The 25840-nt window shown below is 46.1% G+C and overlaps 1 protein-coding gene across 7 annotated transcripts in view; it reads left to right on the forward strand.

Moving 5' to 3' along the window:
- The window catches only part of ACAP3 (ArfGAP with coiled-coil, ankyrin repeat and PH domains 3), a 150584-nt gene that overhangs the window by 32852 nt on the left and 91892 nt on the right, over positions 1-25840 (forward strand). The gene's annotated exons all lie outside the window — the stretch shown is intronic.

Raw genomic sequence — 25840 nt, forward strand, 5'->3', positions numbered from 1 at the left:
ATTATTTCTAGAGAGCAGAAGGGCTCTTACGGCTCGCCCTTGGTTCGCCCTCAGTATTTAGTCACTTAAATTTTGGGAGAAAAGTGAGCAGTTAGAACCCCATCATTATTGCAATGGTATTTCTTTGGTTTATTTTGCAACTATAACAAAAGGAAATTTTCAGTTCGCGTTTAAAATTTTAAAAAATAACCCATCAACCCTCACTTAAACATCTTAATGCAAGCAATCGCTGTGTCCAAATGGATAACCCAAGCACAATCGACGGTGGTAAGATAGATGTAGAAAGGGGATTATTTTTATTAGTGGTGTGGTATAATGGTTAGAGTGCTGGACCTGGGAGGCCAGGTTCAAATCTCCATGCATACAGTGGCTCTCAGCCCAGCTTTCCTCACAGGGTTGTTGTGGGGATTTATTCAGGAGGGAAAGAACCAAGGATGCCATCTTTAGCTCCTTGAAGAAAGCGGTGAGATATAAATGCAACAAACAAAAATAACATAACATAACGCAACACAACACAACACAACACAACACAACACAACACAACACAACACAACAGCATAACATAAACGGCTCCTTACTGGCAATGGGCTATATAACTGAAGCTCAGATGTAGTGGAAATTAATTCCTCAAAAGCTCCTCATGTTTCCCTAGCCTAGAGGAAGGCTACACTCCATTCCTGTGGAGCATTTTTGCCTTCCCATGGGTCTCGGCTTAACCCTGCTGTGGAGCAGTCCTGGAAAGGGAAGGAAGCTTCCGGAAGGCTGCTGGCTCTCTGTAAACAGCTACAGTACTATAGAGGGGCGGGATACAGGGAATACTTTAGGAATCACTTTACAGAGCAAATTTGCCCAATATAATGCCATTTGCATCAATACACGTGCTTACATGAACACTCTATTCACTTAGAGCATTTTTACCCTGCTCTTCAGCCAGCAAAAGCTCTCAGGGTGACTTAACATACAAATGAATTAGAAGAAGACGGTCCCGGCCTGCAGGTTTGCAGTCTAAAGAACACAACACACAAGGGGAAAGGGACAGGGAGGGAGGAGGAAAAAAGCAGCAGCAGCAGCAGCAGCAGCGAAGTCAGGCACAAATGCTTAAATAGTAGTAGTTCTTATGATGATCATCTGGCATAGAGACAACTCAGGGGCAGGAGGTGCCCAATGGAGCTGGTCTTTTGACCAAACTGATGGAATGAGCTCTGCTTCCCACCAACAGCTGCTACTTGGTGAGAATGCATTTACTCCAGTTATATGCATCTTTGTACAACATTACTTGGCTCGAGAACTGCATTGCAAAAGTCAGAGAAGCGCAGATTTCAAAGGATGGCTGTGCTTCGGTTTGCATATCGCTTCAGAAAGTGGGAATAAAGGCAACTCATGCCTTTAAATGTGAGCTGAATCGAATTTCTCCACCATCCTGACCCTGGAGTTTGTGCCGGCCATGTATAGGAGCAGTTACATTAATAGGCTGGCAGGGATGCTGCCAGTCAGTGCAGACAGTGTAGAGCTAGATGGACCAGGTGGTCTGCTTCCTTTGTTCCCTAAGTACTTCCTTTTGTCAGAATGGAATCTTCAGCCAATCAGTTATGAAGGAATATCTAATGCACAGTAGGATCATATTTTTAATGGTGTCTGTTATGTGCAGCGCTATAGGGTGGGCTTCCTGGAAGGGACATCTAGACCCCCCCTCCACAAACTCCTCTGCAGTTTCTACCCTTAAACCTTTGCAATCATGTTGTGCGCTAACAGCACATTCTGAACAACTTCAGGCCTTCTGAAACTGCATGGGTTTCCCCCCAAGCCACTCTACTCTTAGCTGTCCCCACGTGGAGAGCTGAAAATTCTGCCCTGTCTTGCAGGATTATGGTAAAGGTGCACCAGGAAAACGTGCTCAGCAAGTTGAGAACGGTCATGAGGCATGGAAGCCAGTCTAATTTTCTAAATATGGAAAGAGACTTTGTATATAGGCTTTTTGGAGAGTGTGTATTTGATTTTCATGCCAGAACCAGAATTCTCTCAGAAAGATATTTCAGTGAGGGCAAACGTGTCACTTATGAGACATTCAGTTTAAATATTTTTCTCGGTTTGACTTCAATTTTTTAAATCCCTGTTATTTTCTTCCCAAAGCCAGCCAGACCCCATTTCTCAAATACAACATTGTTTTGGAAGCAATCTTGGAATCTGCTTCATATAATCAACCTCCCTCATGAGAAACCCATCCAACTCCAATGAACACCAAGCATTAGTCTGATCCATTTCTGAGACCTTTTGTCTAGAGAGAGGGAGAAAGAGAGAGAGAGAGAGAGAGAGAGAGAGAGAGAGAGATCTGGGTTTTGGCTCTGTGTATCTTGGCATGAGAAAGTAACCCATAATTAGTTGGCCTGTTGTGTCTTAAGGAACTGAAGAGACACTCCAGGTCTGTTGATTTCAGAAGCAGCTGATCGAAGATAACGGGCCTTAGCAATTAGCAGATTTGAGACATGAAAGTTATTAGGAGGAAGAGCTGAGCCCTGGATGGAATAAACAAGAGTGCCTTTAAGCATGTACTGAGTGCTTTCCCCTTCACAACAAGTACTATGCAACTGGGGCAGCAAGTCAATGATTTGATTCATTAAAGCTGTAGTCAAAGTGGAGGGGTGGGGGACCAGTGACTCTCCAAATGTTGGACTCCCAGTTCTGATCAGTCCCAGCCATCATGGCCAATGCTCAGGGATGATGGGTGTACAACAGCAGCTGGAGGTCAACATCAGCTGTAACTGATCATTCTCCTTCTAGAAACCACAGTTTTAAGCTTTGGAAACAATTTTCCATGGGACATACCACGGCGGTAGTAGCAATTTTAAACGGGCAAGGACAGTTTTTTAATCCACGAGCTTTTAGGTTGTGGTGCATGAATGTAACAGGGAATTGTCATGATGAATGCACAAAACAAAGAGCACTCCCGACAATGGGTGCTAGGCTTTTGTATGAAATGGGACAAAAAAGAAATGTCGCGCGGGACATCCGTACCTGGATCTCATATTTTGAGGAATATCCCTCTTGACTGAGAGATCCTTCTATACAAGTCTTCCTTTTTAATAAGATGCTGATCAGGGACCTTAATCTGGGAACAGGGTACCCTAATTTGACATTCTTCTATTTGAAGGGGTATCTGGTCCAAGTCCTGTTGAAAGATTTTATTTTTAAAAAAACTTGGAGAAGGGAGAATAAGAGAGGGACTTAGAAGCTGCTCGTCTTCAATTGGCACCTGAAAAGGAGGCTGAGCAGGCACAGAGATCACCTGTCTTCCCCAATACACGGAGACGTTTTGTACTTCTATTCTAATTATTATTTATTGTACTGTATTGATTTGTGCTGCATGAATTCTTCTATCTGTCCTGAATCTTCCAGCTTCCAGCTTTGTTGAATGCCCAAAAGTTCCAGTATTATGGGAGAGGGAGGAAAACTTTACCTGTATCCACTCTCTCCACGCAACTCGTAATTTTACAAACTTCCGTTTTGGGGATTTGCAGTCTTGTGGCGGGTGCTCTGACTTGCCTTTTCTCTCAACCGAAAAGCATCGGCGCTCACCTTTGAACGTCGGAAACAGCGGGAATGATATGTAAGAAATGGAGCTGCGGCGGGAAGGAGAGTCATGAGCGGAAGGGCGGAGCAGCGTGTGTCTGGATGCTCTCCATCACCACCAGTCCTCGAGAGAGGACATGTGGTCTTCAGGAAGCATTCGAGAAAGAAATCTAGACTAGACAGGCAAAAGTTCAAGAGGCCTGGCAGAGCGCCCAGCAAGCAAGGCTCACAAATGCACACTGCCAGGCTGAGGCGTTTGTTGAAGCGAATGGCAAAGTCAACAACACCAAAATCCAGAAGTTGCCCAGATGCTCGGCTGGTGTCGGGAGGAGGCGAAAGGAAAGGGTTTCTTTGCGCCGTGCCTAATCTAAATGTATGTAATTTGCTGCTGCAAACCGTGGCGGCGGCTGCTTCTTCTTCAGATGGCTCATTTTAAAAGAATGAGACTAATTATGGGTGAGTCATATGCACACCATATGTTTAAAGCACATGGCTTTTTCCTAAGAATCCTGGGAAGCGCAGTTTGCGAACAGTGCTGTGGGGGAAAACTACAGTTCCCGGGATTCTTTGGGGGAAGGGGGAGAAGTTATGCGTTTCATACAGTCTTTAAATGTATGGTATGGATGCGACCCAAATCTATCACCATATATGCTAACGGTGGGCTCAGTAAGGAATTGCCTTCTCTGTGGGAAGGTTTGGTAGAAGGGCCAGAGGCTATTGTCCTGCATGCAGAAGGCTCCAGGTTCGGTCCCTAGTGGCATCTCCAGGTAGATCTGGGAGAGACTCTCTGCCCGAAACCCTGGAAACCTGCAAGATGGACTGACGATCCAACTCTGTACAGTGGTACATCGGGTTAAGTACTTAATTCGTTCTGGAGGTCTGTACTTAACCTGAAACTGTTCTTAACCTGAAACACCACTTTAGCTAATGGGGCCTCCTGCTGCTGCTGCGCTGCCGAAGGACGATTTCTGTTCTCATCCTGAAGCAAAGTTCTTAACCTGAAGCACTATTTCTGGGTTAGCGGAGTCTGTAACGTGAAGCGTATGTAACCTGAAGCGTATGTAACCCGAGGTACCACTGTATAAGGCAGGTTCCTATGAATCCTATGAAAGGCATGATGAATAAGAACATCAGAATCATAGAATTGTAGAGTTGGAAGGTACCACCAAATGCCATCTAGTCCAACCCCGTGCAATGCAGGAATCGCAACTAAGAGCCTTGCAGCATCAGGTCAAAATACGTAAGGTTTTTGTTTTTTGTTTTGTTTTGCCTAGGCTTTCTCTAACCCATAAGCTCGGACCTAGTTTTATTGGTTTGACTTCTCCAGATGCCCATTGGATTTGTTTTTATATTGCTGTTTTAGGCTTTTCTTCTCTTTGAATGCTACCATGTGCACAGTGCTTAGAGATTTATTTCTTTTGTTTAAATGCCTTTAAACAAACAATGAAGGCCCATCTTGTCCAACGTCCTGTCCTCTACGCGTGCCAGCCGGATGCCTACAGGAAACCTGCCATCAGTCTCATTGCAGTGAATCCAGCATAAAAAAGCAAAACCCGTGATAATTGACGACAGTTGCCCTCTGTGTCACATGAAGATGATTTGAGCAGCCCAACTGCATGTCCCCTTTATCTCCTAACAGGTTCACTTTCTGCAGCTTAGCCGGTGCTGTCAGAAGCCATCGGTGTCAGCCCTGGGGGTGGGGGGGGGGAGAGTGTTGCAACAGGAAGGCCATAGGTGAGGTGAGGCACAGGAAGATGGTGGCAGAATGCACCCAGCTGCAATGCTCGAAATGAATTCATTTTGTTTAATGCTAGCGTTGCCAGACCTGCAGATCTGATGCGAAAACACCAAGTTTGCCTGGCCCACTCCTAGTGACCGATGGAGAGTCTGGATTCCTAGGTGGGCGAGAGGGCTTTTACTAGTACCAATAAAAATATTTTTAAAAAAATTAATATACTGTATGTGTGTGTGTATGTGTGTGTGTGTGTGTGTGTGTGTGTGTGTGTGTGATATATATAGAGAGAGAAGACTGTGCATGCAGCTGGCAAGCCAGCAGGAGCTGGCTGCAAATTACAGCACTGACATTCTGGAAGGATTCTGCCCTTCTCTGCTGCCCTCTACCAAATAACCTCCCCTCTACCCCACCCCCCACCGACATCACCGGGGGCTACCCCTAGATCTCAGGTTCAGGTTTCTGAATTAGTCCCTCAAATCTCTGAACTACGCTTGAAAATAGTTCCCATAATTGCCAAGTGAACTGAACATGAATCAAGTTCTTTTGGGGGGTAAAACTTCAAACAATTTCTGGTCCATCTTCAAATCCATTCTCTTTCATTGTTTGTTTGGGTTTTTTTTTACTCTGTGGATTATTTGGACCTTAAAGCTTAAAGATAATTGTTGGGGGAGAGAAATTCAGCCTATGGTTCTCAAACCTTTATCCCCATGGACCAGTTGAAAATTGTAGAGGGCCTTAGTGGACCACTGAACGATTTTTCTGCCTGCTGTTAACAATTGAATCGCTCTGTGCCAGATGCTGTACACATTTTTATTGCTTCTTTTATTTCATATATATATTATTACAATATGAATTCAACAGAAGCAATAGAAATATGAATATTTAATCCACTCAATGTGCCATCCCCAACCACAAATCTACAGATACTTGTTTATTACATTTATATCCCACCTTTCCTTCAAGGTAGCATACATAGATCTTCCCCCACTTATCCTTGCAACAATCCTGTGAAGCTTTTCAGACTGAGAAAATGTAACCAGCCCCAAGATCGCCCAGTGAGCTTCATGGTCGAGTGGGGACTTAATATGCCACGGACTACTTTGATGAATCTTGTAGACCATTGGTGGCCAATGGACCAGTTTGGGAACTTCTGAATTAAACCATTGACGTTGCATTCTGTGTGTCATTGTTTTCTTAGTCGTCCGAAGTATACTTTATGCTTCAGCACTGCAGCTTGTAAGATGCTGATTTTTGTTTCGTTTTGCTGATGATCATTTGGAGAGGGCTATCGAAGGCTACCAGCCATGAAGGCTACTACGTAGCTCTGCCTCCACAGCTGAATTGAATGCCAGTTTCTGGAAGCCAGCAGTTGCTGTAAACCACACCAGTTGCTGCTCTAGTCCTGCTTGTGAGTTTTTCTTTTGGGTTGGCCTCTATGAGAACAGGATTCTGAACTAGATGGACCACTGGCCTGATCTCCAACTCATCCTATGTTCTTATGGATGAACTTGAATTGATCTGGACCACTTTACTTTGCAAAGGGACAAGTGTGAACTGAAATATGTCCTTTTGGGACATATTGATTTGGGGACATATTAGAATTTATTCTTTTTTTAAAAAAAGATGAACTTCTCAAGCTCTGCCAAGCTGAAAGGGCAAGGGGACATGGTAGTATTTCTTAGGTAACAGTTTCAGAGGTGAACAAGTCATTGATTAAGCCAGTGTTAGCAGGTCTCACCCAGGCTACAATGAAATAACCACCCAGGTGCTAGCCTTGTGACCAATATTTTCTGGCTAGAACAGACATAGACAAACTTGGCCCTCCAGATGTTTTGGGACTACAACTCCCATCATCCCTAGCTAACAGGACCAGTGGTCAGGGATGATGGGAATTGTAGTCTCAAAACATCTGGAGGGAGGGCCGAGTTTGCCTATGCCTGGGCTAGAAGTCCTCTGGGAGTTTGTCTTAAAGAGGCAGCCACATCTACAGACATTAACCATCTGGAGGCTGCAGGGCTAGCAAGAATACAGTTGTCATCTGTGGTGACTACATGGTTACCCTCTCAACTAGCTCTGGGCTTTTTCTAAGACTGGGGACGGGAAAATAGTGCAGATCCCTAAGGCTAGATCCCTGAGACTAGTATGGGCACTGGTTAGAGCAAGGGTCCAAAGTCAGCCAAAACCCAGTGCTTGTTTACTGACTGTCCTAGGTAAAGGTAAAGGTACCCCTGACCGTTAGGTCCAATCGCATATGACTCTGGGGTTGTGGCGCTCATCTCGCTTTATTGACCGAGGGAGCTGGCATACAGCTTCCGGTCATGTGGCCAGCATCACTAAGCCACTTCTGGTGAAACCAGAGCAGCACACAGAAAAGCCATTTACCTTCCCGCGGGAGTAGTACCTATTTATCTACTGGCACTTTGATCTGCTAGGTGGGCAGGAGCAGGGAACGAGCAACAGGAGCTCACCTCGTCGCGGGGATTCGAAGCGCCAACCTTCTGATCGGCAAGGCCTAGGCTCAGTGGTTTAGACCACAGTGCCTAGTATGTTCGATAGAGAAGAATTTTTTTCAGTTTACGTGTTAATGCAAAGCTCCTGAACTTGCAATTGCTGATCTAATGCAGCAAAACAAAGCTCTCATTCGAAATGTGCCCTTCTATGAATTTTGCAGCACAGTTCTCAAAACAAAGAACATTTGGCGATGTTTGTGCACACATTAAAGAAAAGTGAACTGTAAATGCATGTATGTATTGGTGAAAATAAGGTTAAAAATGCATACTTTTAGGAGAGAAGGGCATGGGACAATGGATCTATGATGCGAAATTGTTGAAATATTTACATTAGGAGAAATGCATATGAAGATGAGTGTGAATCTTTTGGTGGACTTTATACAATTGAAATGTATATGAGGATATAAGGAGCAAACTGAATTTAAGATTGGAAAAATCTTTAAAACAGTGGAAAATATGCTGGGCAGATTCATCCATCCCTTGCGTTCAAGGGGGTCTACTCCCACATAAGCCCATACACTAGTGAGCAAATCCGATTGATCTCAGAGATGCCTGCTTCCAAGCAAAGATATATAGGAACAGGATGCAGATTAGCTTATCAGTTCCTTGAAATTCAGAGTTTTGTTTTCAGAAATCTGGAAATCAACTGCAGGACAGCTGAAAGAGAAAGTTGCTTCGCCGTGCAGGAAATAATGACTTTAAAAAAACGGATAGCCAACTTCTTAAGCCTGGTTTCATTAAAAATTAAAAAGTGATTCATTTTGGTGCCGTTTCCCCTGCAATTTGTCATAACACCTTGAAGATTCCCGGCAAATACACAATCTCTCTCTCTCTTCCCGGTTGCTGCCAAGCCTGATGCAGCTGGCCAGGTGCCATGTTTGTCAGGCCACACAAAAAACCAGGAGCCCTCTTAACGCTCACAGAGCAGATGCTGTGGCAGTAGCTGGATCCAGTGATCATGGAGACGGTTGCCATGGAGGCTGTTGCCATGGCGCCGTTTTCCTACATTGGCAGCTATGGGAGAGGGAAAAAAGATGCAAAGTAGCGTCTCAAAGGCGGGGGAGGACAACATGAGACGTGTGGGAGGCTTCTCGAAGGCAGATACTTGGGAGAAACTTTAAATATGCACATCTAAAATACTCTCTTTTGGTTGTTTTAGGCCTTGTGCCTCACATTCCAAATGTGTAATTTTAAAATAAATAAATCTCTGATAGAGCACAAGCGTCACATTTCTGAATCAGACCAAAGGTCCAGAATTCACTGCTAAAGCAGGTTAGAACTCAAGGTATCAGTCTAGGGAATGAAGGAGTTTGTCAATTCCAGTTTCTTATGACCGGAGCACGTAACAGCTTTGCGCAGAGACCTGCATTGGTTGCTGATTTGCTGCCAGGCTAATTTCAGCATGTTACTATAAGTATGCAAAGCCCTTCAGAACTTGGGACCAGTTTACCTGTGAGATCACCTTACCCCATACATGCCCCTTTGACCACTTCAATTTGCAGTACTGGCACTCTTACATGTGTCGTTTAATTCCTGTCCAACACTTGTAAGAAATACCATATTTTTTGCTCTATAAGACTCACTTTTTCCCTCCTAAAAAGTAAGGGGAAATGTGTGTGCGTCTTATGGAGTGAATGCAGGCTGTGCAGCTATTCCAGAAGCCAGAACAGCAAGAGGGATCGCTGGTTTCACTGCGCAGCGATCCCTCTTGTTGTTTTGGCTTCTGAGATTCAGAATATTTTTTTTCTTGTTTTCCTCCTCCAAAAACTAGGTGCGTCTTTTGGTCTGGTGCATCTTATAGAGTGAAAAATACGGTAGCTCTTTTAGTGCGGTAGCGCCTACACTTTGGAACTCCCTTCCTATCGACACCAGGCAGGCGCCTTCGCTGAACTCTTTTTGCCACCTGCTAAAAGCGTTTTTGTGTAGGCAAGCCTCTCCAGATATGTAGAATGCTGGCATGTGCTTCAGTCTGATTTTTAGCTCATTGTTGACTGCAATTACTATTACTGAATTTTTAAAATAGTTGTTCTTAACTGTGTGTACTGATCGTTTCATTGTTTTGTTCTTTTTGTAAACTGCTTTGAGGTGTTCTTGTTTTTTTTAACGACCATAAACATTTTAATGAAATATATAATGTATATTTTTATTCATGCCATTTATGCAAAGGTGTGCATTTCGATGGGCAGTTTATAGTTGTAAGAGTTTTAGTTCAAAGTATCTGGAGGGCCCCAGGTTTGCAAAGATGGCTCTAATGTTTTGGTTGTAGATTTTATTCCCCACCCCCTGCCCCTGTCCTGATCACGATGGAAATAGCCTGAGGGCTGGAAAAGCATGAAGGCAAACAGCTCATGGTTGGGAAGCAGGAAGGGCACCCAGCCAGGAGATGACAGCATCATCCAGCACTGTCTGGGGATTAGGAGAAACTTGCATCTCTCAGGGTGCCTGCAGCCTGAGTCAACACCTCGGCTTTCTGACTGGCTGCTTCAGCGCAGGCATATCTGAGGCATCCTGAGACTTAATTGCTTCCTCCTAAATAGCCACCAACATTGTTTTTTGGATACGTCTGGTGTACGCCAGGACGTCAAAGGAGCAAGAAAAATCTGTGGCTTTCGAAGGAGTATGTATCACAAGAGCCCCAGCGGTTCAGGTGCTCGAAGCAAGATTTATTCTGGGCCTGACTGTGTTTCGAAACAAATCCCTCTGGGCATTTTCTGCAGCGTATTCTCATCAATCCTCGTCAGCTGCTATGGGGACTCCTGCTGGGCTTTCAGAAAGAGGAGGCCTTGTTTTGGTCCCAGTGGTAGAGCACAGAAAAAAACGGGTCCTGGGTGGGGTGGGGGAGACTGTAGCTCAGTGGTAGAGCATCTGCTTTTCATGCAGGAGGTCCTAGGTTCAATCCCCGGCATCTCCAGATACGACTAGGAGAGAACTGATGTAGCGTTGTTGCCTGTCAGTGTAGGCAGTACTAAGCTAGATGGTCAAACAGCTTGGCAGTTCAATATTACAATTATTTTATTATTTATTAAATTTGTATAACCACCCTTCATCCATAGCTCTCAGGGCGGTTCACAACATAAAATTAAAATACAGTGGTACCTTGGGTTACAGATGCTTCAGGTTACAGACGCTTCAGGTTACAGACTCCACTAACCCAGAAATAGTACCTCGGGTTAAGAACTTTGCTTCAGGATGAGGACAGAAACTGCACGGCGGCAGCATGGCAGCAGCAGGAGGCCCCATTAGCTAAAGTGGTACCTCAGGTTAAGAACAGTTTCAGATTAAGAGCGGACCTCCAGAATGAATTAAGTTCTTAACCCGAGGTACCATTGTATAAAATAAACACAAAATACATAATGAAAAACAAAAACAAAGACAACCTATTAATCCCCTCTCCCACAATACATTTAAAAGGGCATCAGTTGTCAATCAACCCAAGGCCTGGTTGAAGAGGAACATTTTCACTTGGTGCCTAAAGGTGAATAATGAAGGTGCTAGGCAAATCTCCCTGGGGAGAACATTCCACAAGCAGGGAACCACCACAGAAAAGGCTCATTTTTGTGTTGACGCCCTCTGGATCTCTCATGGAGAGGAAAAGATGAAGAAGGGGCTCAGAGGATGATCTTAGTGTCTAGGAAGGTTCATATGGAGCTAGACGGTCCTTGAGGTATTGTGGTCCTGAGCTGTTTAAGGCTTTATAGGTCCAAACCAGCATTTTGAACGGGGCCTGGAAATTAATTGGCAGCCAGTGCAGTTGGGCCAGGATCGGCGTAATATGCTCAAACCACCTTGCCCCTGTAAGCAATCTGGCTGCCAAATTCTGCACCAGCTGAAGTTTCCAAACTGTCTTCGGAGGCAACCCTACATATAACGTTACAATATATTTTTTTATTAAAAAGGAACCGGCTAGCAGGTGATTGGGGTAAGACCTTTAATCAAGACCTGCTGCCAGTTAGAGCAGGAGATTTTGGAAAAGATGGACTGATGGTCTGACTCTGTAAAAAGCAACTTCAGATAGGTACATAGCTGAGCTGAAATGCCCCACTGCCTTATTTGCAGGTAGTGATGATGGGGGGAGGGGAGGATGCTGTGGTCATTTCACCACATCAGTGACAGTGGCTGCTCTTTCTCCCCCAGAATGCCCTGGGAATCATGTTGTATCACCACATAACACCTTTCCCAGAGAGTTCTTCACAGCTTTAGTTCAAATTTAGAGATCATTAGAAAAGGGACTGAAAACAACACAGATTATTCAAATCTGTGCTGCCGCCCCATTTGGAATAACTATGTGCCGTTCTGGTCGCCTCACCTCGGAAGGGATGTTTTAAAGCTGGAAAGGGTTCGGAAAAGGGCATCCAAAATGGTTGCTGCGTTTGGGGCTTTTTAGTTGCAAGTAAAGAGGGCATGTGATGGGAGTGTATACAATTAAGCATGGTGTGAGCACAGTTTTTCTCCTCTCGTAAGACTAGAACTCAGAGCCATCCAATGAAGCGGAATGGTAGAAGATTCCAGGACAGATAAAAGGAAATACTTCTTCACACAACACACCATTAAAACAATGGTATTCAATACCTGGTACATGGTGATGGCTGCCAGCTTTTGTTGTTGTTTAGTCGTTTAGTCGTGTCCGACTCTTCGTGACCCCATGGACCAGAGCACGCCAGGCACTCCTGTCTTCCACTGCCTCCCAAAGTTTGGTCAAACTCATGCTGGGAGCTTTGAGAACACTGTCCAACCATCTCGTCCTCTGTCGTCCCCTTCTCCTTGTGCCCTCCATCTTTCCCAACATCAGAGTCTTTTCCAGGGAGTCTTCTCTTCTCATGAGGTGGCCAAAGTATTGGAGCCTCAGCTTCAGGATCTGTCCTTCCAGTGAGCACTCAGGGCTGATTTCCTTCAGAATGGAGAGGTTTGATCTTCTTGCAGTCCATGGGACTCTCAAGAGTCTCCTCCAGGACCATAATTCAAAAGCATCAATTCTTCGGCAATCAGCCTTCTTGATGGTCCAGCTCTCACTTCCATACATCACTACTGGGAAAACCATAGCTTTAACTATACGGACCTTTGTTGGCAAGATGATGTCTCTGCTTTTTAAGATGCTGTCTAGGTTTGTCATTGCTTTTCTCCCAAGAAGCAGGCGTCTTTTAATTTCGTGACTGCTGTCACCATCTGCAGTGATCATGGAGCCCAAGAAAGTAAAATCTCTCGCTGCCTCCATTTCTTCCCCTTCTATTTGCCAGGAGGTGATGGGCCCAGTGGCCATGATCTTCGTTTTTTTGATTTTGAGTGTCAAACCATATTTTGCGCTCTCCTCTTTCACCCTCATTAAAAGAGGAGAGCGCAAAATATGGTTTGACACTCAACATAAAAAAACCTAAGCTTAGATCGCTTTAAAGGTGGATAAGGCCAATTCACAGAGGATAAGGCCAGTCAATGGCTTCTAGCCACAATGGCTATGCTATGCCTCCCATCAGCGGAGGCAGGAGGCTCCTGAGTGCCAGCTGCTGGGAATGGCTGGTGTGTAGAGTTGCTGTTGAACCCAGACCCTGCTTGTGGGCTTCCCATTGTGGCACCCGGTTGGCCGCTGTGAGGACAGGATGCCAGACTAGATGGGCCACTGGCCTGGCTTTTCTTAATGTGTGCAGATTGCAAAACCCAGCTTTCTGTAGCTCAAGGCAATGGCTGGGTTTAGAATTTATCTTTGTGTGTGTTTTAAAGGGCAGATTAAGCACGCTGTGTCACCTTCCTTTCTCTCTTTCAGTGATGCTTGTTGGTTGGGAAGGGCGGAGAGGAAGCCAAGATTAACCCCGCGATTCCTAGCCGCTCCCTGTCAAGGGCAATCACATCCGACACTGCTCTAACTCATTACTGGCTGGCTGGCGGAGTGCCATAATAGCGGGGATCATAAGCAATTTGCCCGGAGTTGATGTGTCTGTTGCGTGCGATCCCATTGCAGGGAAGGGAGGTGGAAGAGTGCCTCTTGATGAACTGGGGAGACAGTCGCAGTTGCCTTGTCCCCCATCCACAACCAACATCTAATGATTGAGCAGGAGCTGAGAAGGAGCAGTCAAGGAGGGAGCTGGAACAGGACGCAGGAGCAAGGAGGGCCCACCAGAGGCAGAAAGGCTTATCTCTTCAACACCAACCTCTTCTCTTCCTGGCAGCCTGCTGGGTAGAGAGCATCTGCTTTGCATGGGGAAGGTGCCATGTTCAATCCCTGGCACCCCCAGGTAGGCCTGGGAAAATGCAGATCCACACCATCCAGTGCGCATGATTTCACCAAAGGAATCCTGGGAACTGTAGTTCCCTCTCACAGCTATAGTGCCCAGGACCCTGAATAAACTACATTTCCCAGGATTCTTTGGGGGAGGTCATGTGCACTAGGTGTGCTTTAAAGGTATGGTGTGGACCTGCCCTTAAATAGTCCCTGCCTAAAGACCCGGAGAGCCACTGCCTGCCGCCATAGACAATCCTGCGCTAGATGGACTCTGAAGAAGGCAGTTAACTATGTTCCTATGTCTTAAGGGAAGAAGAGGAGTTTGGATTTGATATCCCGCTTTATCACTACCCTAAGGAGTCTCAAAGCGGCTAACATTCTCCTTTCCCTTCCTCCCCCACAACAAACACTCTGTGAGGTGAGTGGGGCTGAGAGACTTCAAAGAAGTGTGACTAGCCCAAGGTCACCCAGCAGCTGCATGTGGTGGAGCGGAGACGCGAACCCGGTTCACCAGATTACGAGTCTAGCGCTCTTAACCACTACACCACACTGGCTCGGTGTTTGAAGGGCAATAGCTCGGTGGTTGAGCATCTGCTTTGCACGCAGAGGGGCGCAAGTTCGATCCCCCACATCTCCAGGTAGGGCTGGGAGAAACCCAGACCTGAAAGCTGAGAGAACTGCTACCTGTCAGTTCAGGCAGTGCTGGGCTAGATGGAACAATGGTTTGACTGGGTAACAGTCCTATGGGTCACAGAATTGTAGAGTTGGGAGGGACCCCGGGGGTCATCTAGTCCAACCCCCTGCAATGCAGGAATCTTTTGCCCACAACCCTGGATTAAGAGTCTCATGCTCTACCGATTGAGCTAACCACATTGCTCTAAGCTTTGCAACAACAACAACAACAACAACAACAACAACAACGCGGATTTGTTGCACTTCAGCGACAGAGCGCTTAGTCATCCTGCAAACCCGCAGTTCCAGAGTGTGCATTTGAATCCTTCCACAAAATACTGGCAGTCTTGGGAGAATGCTCAGTTCAGCAAGCCTGAAGTCTGTTCATGCAGGGAAGCCTTTCCTTCATAAACAGAACTTGTTGCTTATACAGTGGTACATCGGGTTAAGAACTTAATTCGTTCTGGAGGTCCGTTCTTAACCTGAAACTGTTCTTAACCTGAGATACCACTTTAGCTAATGGGACCTCCTGCTGCTGCCATGCTGCCGCCGTGCAGTTTCTGTCCTCATCCTGAAGCAAAGTTCTTAACCCAAGGTACTATTTCTGGGTTAGCGCAGTCTGTAACCTGAAGCGTCTGTAACCTGAGGTACCACTGTATGCTTTACAGCAGTGGAGGCTGGGACGCATTGGGACAGTTAGGGCAGAAGTTAGGGAGGCCAACAGTTTAACTACGTGCTGTGTGGAGAAGTAATTTATTTTGCCTATCAACATTGCCCTCAACATTCAGCTTCTTTGGGTGCCCACAAGTTCTAGAGTTATGAGAGAGGGAGAAAAGCTTTCTCTGATTTCTCCATGCTGTGGATAACGTGACAAATGTCTCTCATGTGACTAAAAATTCCCTGATTCTGCAGCGTAGGGGAGTCGCTTCATCCCCTCAATCGTTTTGGCTGCAACACTGAGACTAAGGAGCAGGAAGCTGGCAGGCAGTGCCAACGCCTGGACTGGATGCACGTACAGAGGTTGGCTGAAGACATATTGAGCTTGGTGGGGGCAAAGCCCCACCTGACCGGACAGACTAGCCACCACTGATTTATCTCATTTTGCCATCCCAAAAAAAGTTAAAAGAGAAAAGGAAGCGAGAGATCACGAAGGAGACTACCTGGAATGAAAAAACATTCTGCTGGAAAAGCCAGGCGACACAGAGGCAATACAGACTTTTAAAATGTTGCGAACACAGATTTCAATGTTAGTTACTCAAGAAGTGGAGCAGAAATTAAAATATAGGAGAAAGAAACACTTTGCAAATAAACCAGGCGAACTGTTAACATGGAAAATGAAAAGAAAGAAAGGAAAACTAAAACTAAAATTATAAACAAATAAATACGGGTAGCAGAACAACATATAATGAAAAAGCAATGAGACTGGAGTTTTGTAGGTATTGTTCTAAATTGTATCAAGGCAAGAAGGAGGATGCTGGAGAAATGGAAAGCTATCTAAAAGAGAAAAATTTAACAAAAGAACAAGTGGAAATGCTAAATGTTCCAATATTGATAATGGAAGCAGAACAGACGATGAAAACAAGCGAAGATTGATAAAGTTCTGGGACTGGATGGCTTAACTGCTCTGTATTATAAAGCGTTCAGAGGCCGGTTGATACAACCTCTGCATATGATTTTGAACAATGTAATAAATCAGGAATTCTGCACATGCTCAAAAGCACCCGGCACTGTGTGCCCGATTTTTTTTTTGCAAACAAAGATAGAACAAACTCCTCAAACTCCCTCTGCTTTTGCTCCCATGCAGTGCTTTTACCACCACCCGCAACCCTGCTTGTCTGCCTCTCTGTAGTTCTATCCCTGACAACACACTTCCTCTTTGCAAAACCATGTCAGTGTCGGGAGAGCTTCAGAACTTGGCTCGCAAGATCCAAACTAGCGAAATGCCAAATGGGGAGAAAAAGCAACACTCTTCTTTCCGGAGACAATGTAATAAAGTGGGCAGGACTTTGCAGATGCTTTCTCAGCCGGTCCACGGCAGGAGAGTGTGGCAGCTTTGAGCTGACAGTGGCACCTCCCACACAATCGCTGCCTGTAATTTATTTTGTGGCATTATTTTTTTTTAACAGAACATGCAAATCTCTCTCGCGTGCTCCTTTTTAAAAGAAAGGTGTTTGTGTGTGTGTGTGTGTGTGTTGTTTTGTTCAAATGTCTTTCTCTGTTTGTGGGCACCTCCAGATTTTTCAAAAACCAGCCGAGATGAAACGGTGTGGAAACATTGTCTCTCGGTGAGCTGGGAGAGAGATGCCCTCGTCATCTCACATGATTTCCAGGCTTGGGAGGACAAAAATAGCAAAAAGAAGGCATCTGCCCAAGAGAAACACTTGCATTATTCTATTTCATGTGCAGGGCCCTGCCAGTGAGATGGGCGAGAAAGAAGGCAGCTCGCATTTCTACAGGGCATCTGCTCTTTGCCTCTTATTTTTGGAAGCAGTTTCAAAAGGGACGGCTCCGCTGTGGTCAGGGCTTGCGGCTCCCTGTTGCTGGTGGGCAACAGGCGAAGCCGTAGAGCATGAGTCACTTTTTTTGGTTGTTCTTCTGAAAGAAGGGAGAAAAAAACCACAGCCATGCAGTATCTGCCTTCCAGTTCCACAAAGGTTTCCTTCTGAGAAAGAGGCTCTCATCTTTCTGCCTCATTCTCTGGGTCCTTGAGAATGTCTATAGAATTTTGGTGGGGCCACATCTGCACCACACATTTAAATCACCATTATGGCACTTTATCCTTCGAAGAATGCTGGGAGCCGTAGTTTGCTAAAGGATGCTCAGAGCAGTTAGGAGACACACACCCCGTTCCCCTCACAGAGCCATAGTTCCAGAGCTCCCTGGATAAAGGGGTTGAGTTTTAAACCACTCTGGTCCTTCCCTTAAGACATAGGAAGCTGCCTTATACAGAGTCAGACCATTAGCTCAAGATAAACTTGCACTGATGAGCAGCAGCTCTCAGGGGTTTGGGGGCAGGGACTCTTTAAGGGCAGACCCACACCGTGCATTCGAAGCACATCCAATGTACATTTAAAGCATGTGACCTCCCCACAAGAATCCTTGGAACTATTGTTCGTTACTGGTGCTGGGAACTATAGCTCTGGGGGAAACTACAGTTCACAGGAATCTGGTTGCGGGGGGGGGGAGCTATGTACTTTAAATATTGTAAATTGGGGCGGGGGAATCAGATGGCATATCCTGAAGGTGTGCATGGCTGACTGGCATGCACCCAGAATGGAAGCACTCCTGTTAGGAGGCAAGGTTACACCGCCATATTTCGTTGCAGTTCCCACTTGAGAGCGGCAGTGGGTGACCTTGGATGGATTGTGGGCCTTGGCATTTGCCTGGTGGTGCCTGCTCCCACCACCCACACTTAGGAACTTGTTGGCTACAATAGTTAAGGAGGGAACCTCCCAGTTCTGAGGCAGTCTACCTTTGAGGTGTTGAGATGCTGCAGACATAGTCCAGATGAAGGCCATCACCTTTATGCTTTGATAGTGAGCTTCCCAGATCTGTCTGTCTGGGCATGGAATGTCAGGAGCTAGATGGGTTTTGGTCTGAATCCAGCCAACCACTCAGTACAGGGAATATGAAAAGAAGTAGAAGATAAGTGCTGTGGTGTAGGAGATGCTAAAATAAATGCCCAACAGATGGAATCACTCATTTCTCACTGGATGTTAGTGAATTCTTCCACTTGCGTTATGGGAACGAAACAGAGGAGACCGGCTACATTCACCTAGATCGCAAGGCTTGTCCCTGTTCTGCCTTTGGCTTTTCCAAATCGGCTATTGTTGAACGAAACCAGATCTCTCCTGTCTTCCGTATGTAATCCAGAGCGTTGATTAATAACTCGGAGCATTTCCTCCACTTTTGATGTTTGGCGCTTTATGTGTCAGGAAGTCAATTTGTTTTGGTGCGGAGGGTCATTTTCTCGGGGGCATGTGGGGCTCAGAAATGCCGTTGCGTACTCAGGCGGACAGGGAGCAAGCGCCCCCACCTGTTGGGCTGTGGATCTAGGCTTCGCACTGTCGGAGGGAGGTAGAATGCCTCATGTTGAAACTACAGGCCCTTCTGCTCAAGGATGTTAGCAGAGTCACTTAAATAATGCAGACGGAGTCCAGAGAAAAAAGAAATCCTGTTAACACTTTTGTTGAGGAAATGGGGGTGGGGAGAGTGTGTGATTCGAGGAGGAATGAACAGAGAAGTTTTGTCTTTCTTACTTCAGGACCAGTGCATGGCAGGAAGATGTTCTACTAAAATGTGCAGAGGAAAACTTCCTCAGAACTACACAGCCAATCAGAGCATGTGCTACCTCAGTAAAGATCATTCCCCTCTGCCTGGTTGCTAGGTAACACCACCACCATGTCCCCCCTTTGGCTAGTTGACTTTAATACTAACAGAACTAACTTCTAAGTGACATACAGGATGATCTCTGCTGTTGCGCTTCCAACAAAGGAAACCAGATGAGGAATGAAATAGACAGTAGGCCAAAGGCAATTCTGGCTGGAAAGAATGCCCAGCCAGATTCTGCTAGGCCAGGGGAAGACAATATGGTGCCTTTCAGCTGTAGCTTTGAACCGCAGCTCCTATTGTTCCTGGGCATTGGCCATGCTGGCTGGGGGTGATGGGAGTTGTAATCCTAAACATCTGGAGGGCACTATGTTGCCAGCCTAGGCTTTTGTGAAGCCCATCTAGGACTGCATGGCTAGGAAACATGGTTTTCAGACATCCAGGACTGGTAAAGTGGACACATTAGAACTCCTGGGAACCAATCACAGAGTCTTTACAGGATTAGACCTAACAGAAGATTGATTTCAAGAATGCAGGGACCCTGGTAGGGCTAAGGAGCAGAGTACATGACACAGCATAGAAGGAGAACCTGGAACACTATGGGAATTGCAGGCCAATCAACAAGAGTGTTTAAGCAGTTTAAGCAGGGATGGGAAACCTGTGCCCGCCAGACATTGTTGAACTCCAATCTCCATCAGCCCCAGCCAGCATGGCCAGTGGCCAGGGATGATGGGAGTTGTAGTCCAACAAAGTCTGGAGGGCACCGTAAGTTCCCAGTCTCTGGTTTAAATGCAAGAAGGGTCAACACAGTGCTCTTCAGATGTGGTTGGGCAACTTCCATCATCTGTAGCTATTGTCTGTGTTGCTTGGGACTGAAGCAAGTTGGCTCTCAGCAACATCTGGAAGACATGATGTTGTTTGCCAAGGATTTAAAGGATCGTTTTCAACCATTTAATCCAAATCACTTATTGGCAGCGTGATAAACATGTGAGCAATTGCTTCCACCACAAACACACACAGAGATAAATGAGTTTTTGAAGGAGGAGCACATCTGCCAAAAAATTCCAAAGCCGTCAAGATGGGATTTTTTTATTCATTTGTACCAAAAACTGAACATTGCAAAAATAAAAATAAAAAATTAATACGTCACCGAGCAGCAGATGAGTTCAAACAAAGGGTGCTTTTGTTGCCAGCCAGCCAGCCTTGAACATAGGAAACTGCTTTGCACTGAGTCCGAAAATTTGTCCATCTGGGTCAGTATTGTTTGCACTTACTGGTAGCAGCTTTCCAGGGTTTCAGAGGTTTCCAGGGTTTCACCCTACCTGGAAATGCTAGAGATTGAACCTTCTGCTTGCAAAGCAGATGCTCTAACTACTGAGCTGTGACCCTTCCCTGAAAACATGGGAACACAGGAAGTTGATTTATACAGGGCCATTGGTCTATCTAGCTCAGTATTTTCTACACGGACTGGCAGCAGCTATCCAGGGTTTAGACAGGGGACATTCCCAGCCTTATCTAGAGATGCTGAGAATTCAACTTGGGACTTTCTGCATGCAAAGCAGGTGCTCTACCGCTGAGCTAAAAATAATAAAAAAAGAGCTCATAAAATGCTCAACAAATAGATCGCCTGGAGAGGCCCAGAGGGCGCTTTTATCTTTGTTCTAAGGAAACCAAACTCCGGGTATGTGGAGGAACCCCTGAAACTTCTAACCACTCAAAGAACGGGGTGTGTATGGCAGTATCTTCACAATCGTGATTGTGCTTTGGCTTGAACTCTCTCAGGGGTTACGTAACCAGAAAACCTTTGAAGACAAGGTTGCAAGAGAAAAGGTGTTCAAAGCACGCAAGGGAGAGATCGGATGTCGTATTTACACTCACGTGGCTCCGCCTTACAGTAGGTGCTGTCGTGCTGGTGATGAAGCACATACTATTCAGGTGCTGATTCACCTCCACGAGCGTGTCCAGGATGTCTTCTCCTGTCCCGAGGCAGATTGTTTTGTCTGCTGGAGCAGAGATCCGGAAGAGAGGAGAGGTCACGGCTCTGAAAGACCCAACTCTTCCTGCTTTCTCCAGCTTCTTGGATGGTGGGGAAACAGGGGTATCTTTTGGGGCTTGGCCCATCTTGATTACAAACAAGAACCAACAGTGGAAGCATCTTAGCCATATCTGATGGGGAATGCGTTCTTCTGTACAAGGTACAACAATAGCTCCTTTGCTTGTTTCACAAGGACGCCTATTCATTTGAAATGACTTAAATTAAATGTGTGTTTTGTGTGTGTGCTGATGGAATCACTCCCTGTAATACTGAACTCTGGTGCTGAGCGCCAATGGTTATGCAGGCAAAACTGAGTCCCCTAGAAACAAGGGCTGGCGTATTTAGGGGAATCCCAAGGTTTACAGAAGTACAGAAAACAAATTTGGGAAATAAAAACCTAAGGGAGCAACTCCTGCCTCCCCTAAGCAGCCCAGTAAGAACTGAACATGCTTGGTAACTACAAAATGTTGTATGTGTAATGGAAAACCAGGGGGGTGGGAATGGAATGTAGAATCCTGGAAGAGGCACCCTGAACAGGAGATTCAGCAGTGCAACATTTTGTTGCAGATCCCACTTCTCTCTGACTTTTCTGATTAGCTGCTCAGGGTTCAAGCTTGACTGTTACAAGTTGCTGAAGGGCAGGTTGAACAAGTTGTGTTCTTGAGTATTAGTTACATGTTGGGAGAGTGTTGTTGCTCTGAGGTCCTGACTGCGGTTCTCAACCTGTGGATCCCCAGATGTTGTTGGACTACAACTCCCATCACCCCTGAGCTCTGGCCTTGCTAGCTAGGGGTGATGGGAGTTGTAGTTCAACAACATCTGGGGACCCACAGGTTGAAAAAGGCTGCTAGGAATTTGGTTGACTGCCTTGAGAACAGGATGCTAGGCTAGAGGGGCCGCTGGCCTGATCCTGCAGGGCTCTTCACACATTCTTAGAAGCTGGCAGAAGTCTCTGTTTATTTTAGTGCGTTATCCCTGCTGACGTTCTGGCTGTGCGACTCTGAAACTTGGCCTGTTTCCCAAGGGGTGCTGTGGGTGGGTGTTTGCTAATAACTCAGCGCCAGGGATTATCAGCCGAGGTGTATGGCGCATATAAAGGAAGTGGGGTGTGTGTGTTTTGAGCTCCCTTCAGCTTGAGCAGAGGGCAAAAGGGCCTCAGCAAAAGAGGTTCCTTCTCTTGCCCTCTCTGACCTTGCAGCTCTGGGATTCAGCAGGCTGTATGTCTTTGAATACCTGTGTTCCTGGAAACCACAGGAGGGGAGAGTGCTGTTGCTCTGAGGACCTGCATTTGGGCTTCCCATATAGGCATTTGGTTTGCCAATATGAGATCAGGAAGATGGACTAGAGGGGCTTTTGATTCAGTAGGCTCTTCTTACATGTCTCTGAACTTGCTCCCATCATTCCTAGCCAACATGGCCGATAGTTGGGAACAATAGGAGTTGGAGACACAACAAAAACAGGAGAGCCACAATATATTATTGCTGCTGCTGCTTTTTACCTATCCATGTCCTATGCCTGGTATACAAGCACCTCTGGACCGGAATTCTAGCTCAGTTGGTTAGAGAGTGGTGCTGATAATAACAAGGTCACAGGTTCAATCTCCATATGGGACAGCTGCATATGCTTGTATTGCAGGGGGTCGGATTAAATGATCCTCAGGATACCTTCCAACTCTACAATTCTATGATTTTATGATTCTATGAAACAGCTACTGCTCCAGAAGGTAGGCCCGGCGAGAGTGATGAGCCCAGGTTAAAGTTGCCTCAAGAAACCCACAAATCTTTGAGGAAAGTCTTGCTGTGTGGAACTGGGATGCTGGAACCCAGCAGGGGGTGGGGCATGTTTGGTGCTGGGATACTTCAAAACCTCAGCCTAGACATTTTGCAGGCCCCTTTTGCTCTTCCCAGCAGAGACCACAAGGCTAAGAACTTTCCCCACAGAGAGCTGGGCAAGTGCTCGGCTGCCCACACTTCCAGGTGCCAGTTGAAGGGAACGCTTGGCCAGCTCCACCACAGGAATGAGCTCTTGGAAAAACATTCGTTTGGGGTTTGTCCGTTTGGCTCACCCACATTTCCAGGGATGAGTGAATTTTGGGCCACAGGTTTTGGCCTGGGAATGCTACCCTCTTGAATGCTTATTGGATGTTCATATATTTTTCCTGTGGTGTGTGTTGTGTGTGTGTGTATGGTTGTGCTCTCTTTCTCTCTCTGTGTGTATTTGTGTGTGTAAATGGCATATAACCTGTAGGCCTTTGCTCAGAAATATTACAGGATGTCAATCCCCGGCTCCAAATAATAATAATAATAATTATTATTATTATTATTATTCATACCTTCAGAATGCAGGAAAAAAAGCTGTCCAAAGTCCTCTGAGGATGCCCTTGGCCCTGACACGTGGCCGAAAGCAGGTGTGCAGTTAGTTGAAATTAAACACTGGACTTATGGGGGACAGACTTATGGGGGCGCCTTCCCACCCCAGTCTTTCGAGGGAAGCATGTGCTTTGCTTGGCTCCTTTCAAAATGCAGCGAGACAACCATTGTGGGTACTTCTGCCCAAGCCTGCCTTGCCTCTGCAAGGATGTTTCCCCCCTCAGAATGTCTTTGGATACCTATTGCTGAGAATCACACGTGAGGAAAGTAGCTCAGGTCCTGCTTGCCGTCTTTTGAGAGGCGTCTGGTTGGCGTCTGTGAGAACCAGAGACTAGGCCAGATGGGTCGCTGGCATCATCCAGAGGGGGTCTTCTTAGGTTGCCTCTTGAAAATGTCCTCCGCCAGTGAGTCTACTGATGAGAAAACATCTCTCTGAGCTCCTTGTCCCTTAAAATGGGTTGCACAGCACATAGTTAAACTCTGGAACTCACTGCCACAAGAGGTAGCGACAGCCATCAACCTGGATAACTTTAAAGGAGGATTTGACAAATTTATGGAGGATAAGCTTCTCAGTGGCTACTAGCCACGATGCTGTTATTTTACTTCAGGAGGTGCTGCAAACCATGGGAGGGGAGGCTTGCTGTGGCACCCAGGTCTTATTTGTAGGCTTCCCATTCGGGCTTCTTGTTGGCCACTGTGGGAACAGGATGTTGGACCAGATAGGCCACAGTCTTGTGGGGCTCTGGTGTTGTTATGGGGTCGAGTGGGGCAGGGGAAGCACTTGAGCAAGACACCCTCAGGAAACCCCTTAAGCCACCAGGAAGTGGTCCGAGGCAGTAAATCTGTCGCTGGTGTGTACCACTTCCGACAGCAAGTGAGGGCTGCCATGATAACTCAATTCTTCCATACAACACAACACAACACAATACAATGGAAGCATCCATTCCCCACACATAGAAAGCTAGCCATTCAGGGAGAATGCTGTTTTAGAGCTATTCGCCTGGCATGCTCTTTTTCTGCATGGAGGGATTCTCTCTGTGCAGGAACATAAAATCACGGAAGCCCACTGTGCTTTGCAGTCTGAACTGGTACAGTCCTGACACAGGCTTACCCCTGTCAGCAAAGACTCCCTCCCTCGCTCACCCACTCCCACCCACCCCCAAACTCCTTTCATGCTGCAGTTACCAAAGCCTGGAACGTTGCCCATAAAAGAACTGCTATCCAATTCTCCCGAAGGAACACGCTGGAAGCTTTGGGCTTCCTGTATTTCCAGAGCTACGAGGAGATTTGACCTGGAAATTCCTTTCTTCACATTACTGACTGGAACGCCAATGTTTCCCACTGCTTAATTTTAAGCCTCTTCGACTCCCAGTTAAGAATATCAACATTTCGTCGGTTGTACGGGGCCAATGGCCCACCTTGTCCAACATTCCTTCCCTCACTTGGTGCCTCCGAATTTGTTTTGGACTACAACTCCCATTCGCCCCAGCCAACATGGCCAGTGGCCAGCGAGGGTAGGAGTCAGAGTCCAACAACATCTGAACCGTTTTGGGGAGGGTTGTTCTGACGCTATCAAGTGTGTGGATTGGTGTTCTGCAGCAACTTTAGCATATTGTGCAGTAGGTGTGGGGAAATCTCAGGATGTTACTGAACTAGAACTCCCATCATCCCTGGCCATTGGCCATGCTCGCTGGGGCTGATGGGAGTTGTAGTGCAAGAGGGCTGACTATTTGCCACAGCTGGTGTGCCACAGCGATGTGTCTGTTCTCTGGTCGGTTGGGAAGCCCTGTGGGCTGGATGATATGGGGATCGATCTTCACTGGGGTTGATGCTTGGAACAGCTTGATCATTCAGTATCCTTCTCCAGCTGGATGAATAAGTTTCTGCCACAGGTGTCCATTTTGATTTATTTTAAAGCTCATCCTCTGTTGTTTTTAATGTTTTGTAACTGGTGTTTTGTTCTTAGCTGTTATTAATTACCGTACATATTGAGCACATACATTTGGGACATGTATGGAAGGCAATTAATTAAATAATATTCACAAAAAAATAAAATCACCGCCATCCTGATAATTTTGGCTCTCAGAACCTTATCAGGAAGCTTTGCCTTCTCATTACACCTGAACCTGGGATCATCGAGGTTTGCTTCTTCTCCCTGTCATGAGCTCCATTCAGGAATTGGCAGGATTTGGCAGCCCTAGATGCTGGCGGAGGAGGATGTATTTTGGAATATTGACTTTTGGGCCTTGCATCTGCTGCTGAGCCTGCATTGGTTTTTTTTATTAATGCTTAATTGTCATAAAATGGTTCTAAAACGTTTAAATGGTCTGTTGACTGCAAATAGAGAAATGGCGGTGCCGATGCTATTAGCCGAATATAGATCTCAGTCTTGCTTGCTAGTTAAGGGTTGTT

This window comes from Podarcis pityusensis (genome assembly GCF_964106645.2).
Source record: "Podarcis pityusensis genome assembly, chromosome: 8".
Lineage (NCBI taxonomy): Eukaryota > Metazoa > Chordata > Lepidosauria > Squamata > Lacertidae > Podarcis > Podarcis pityusensis.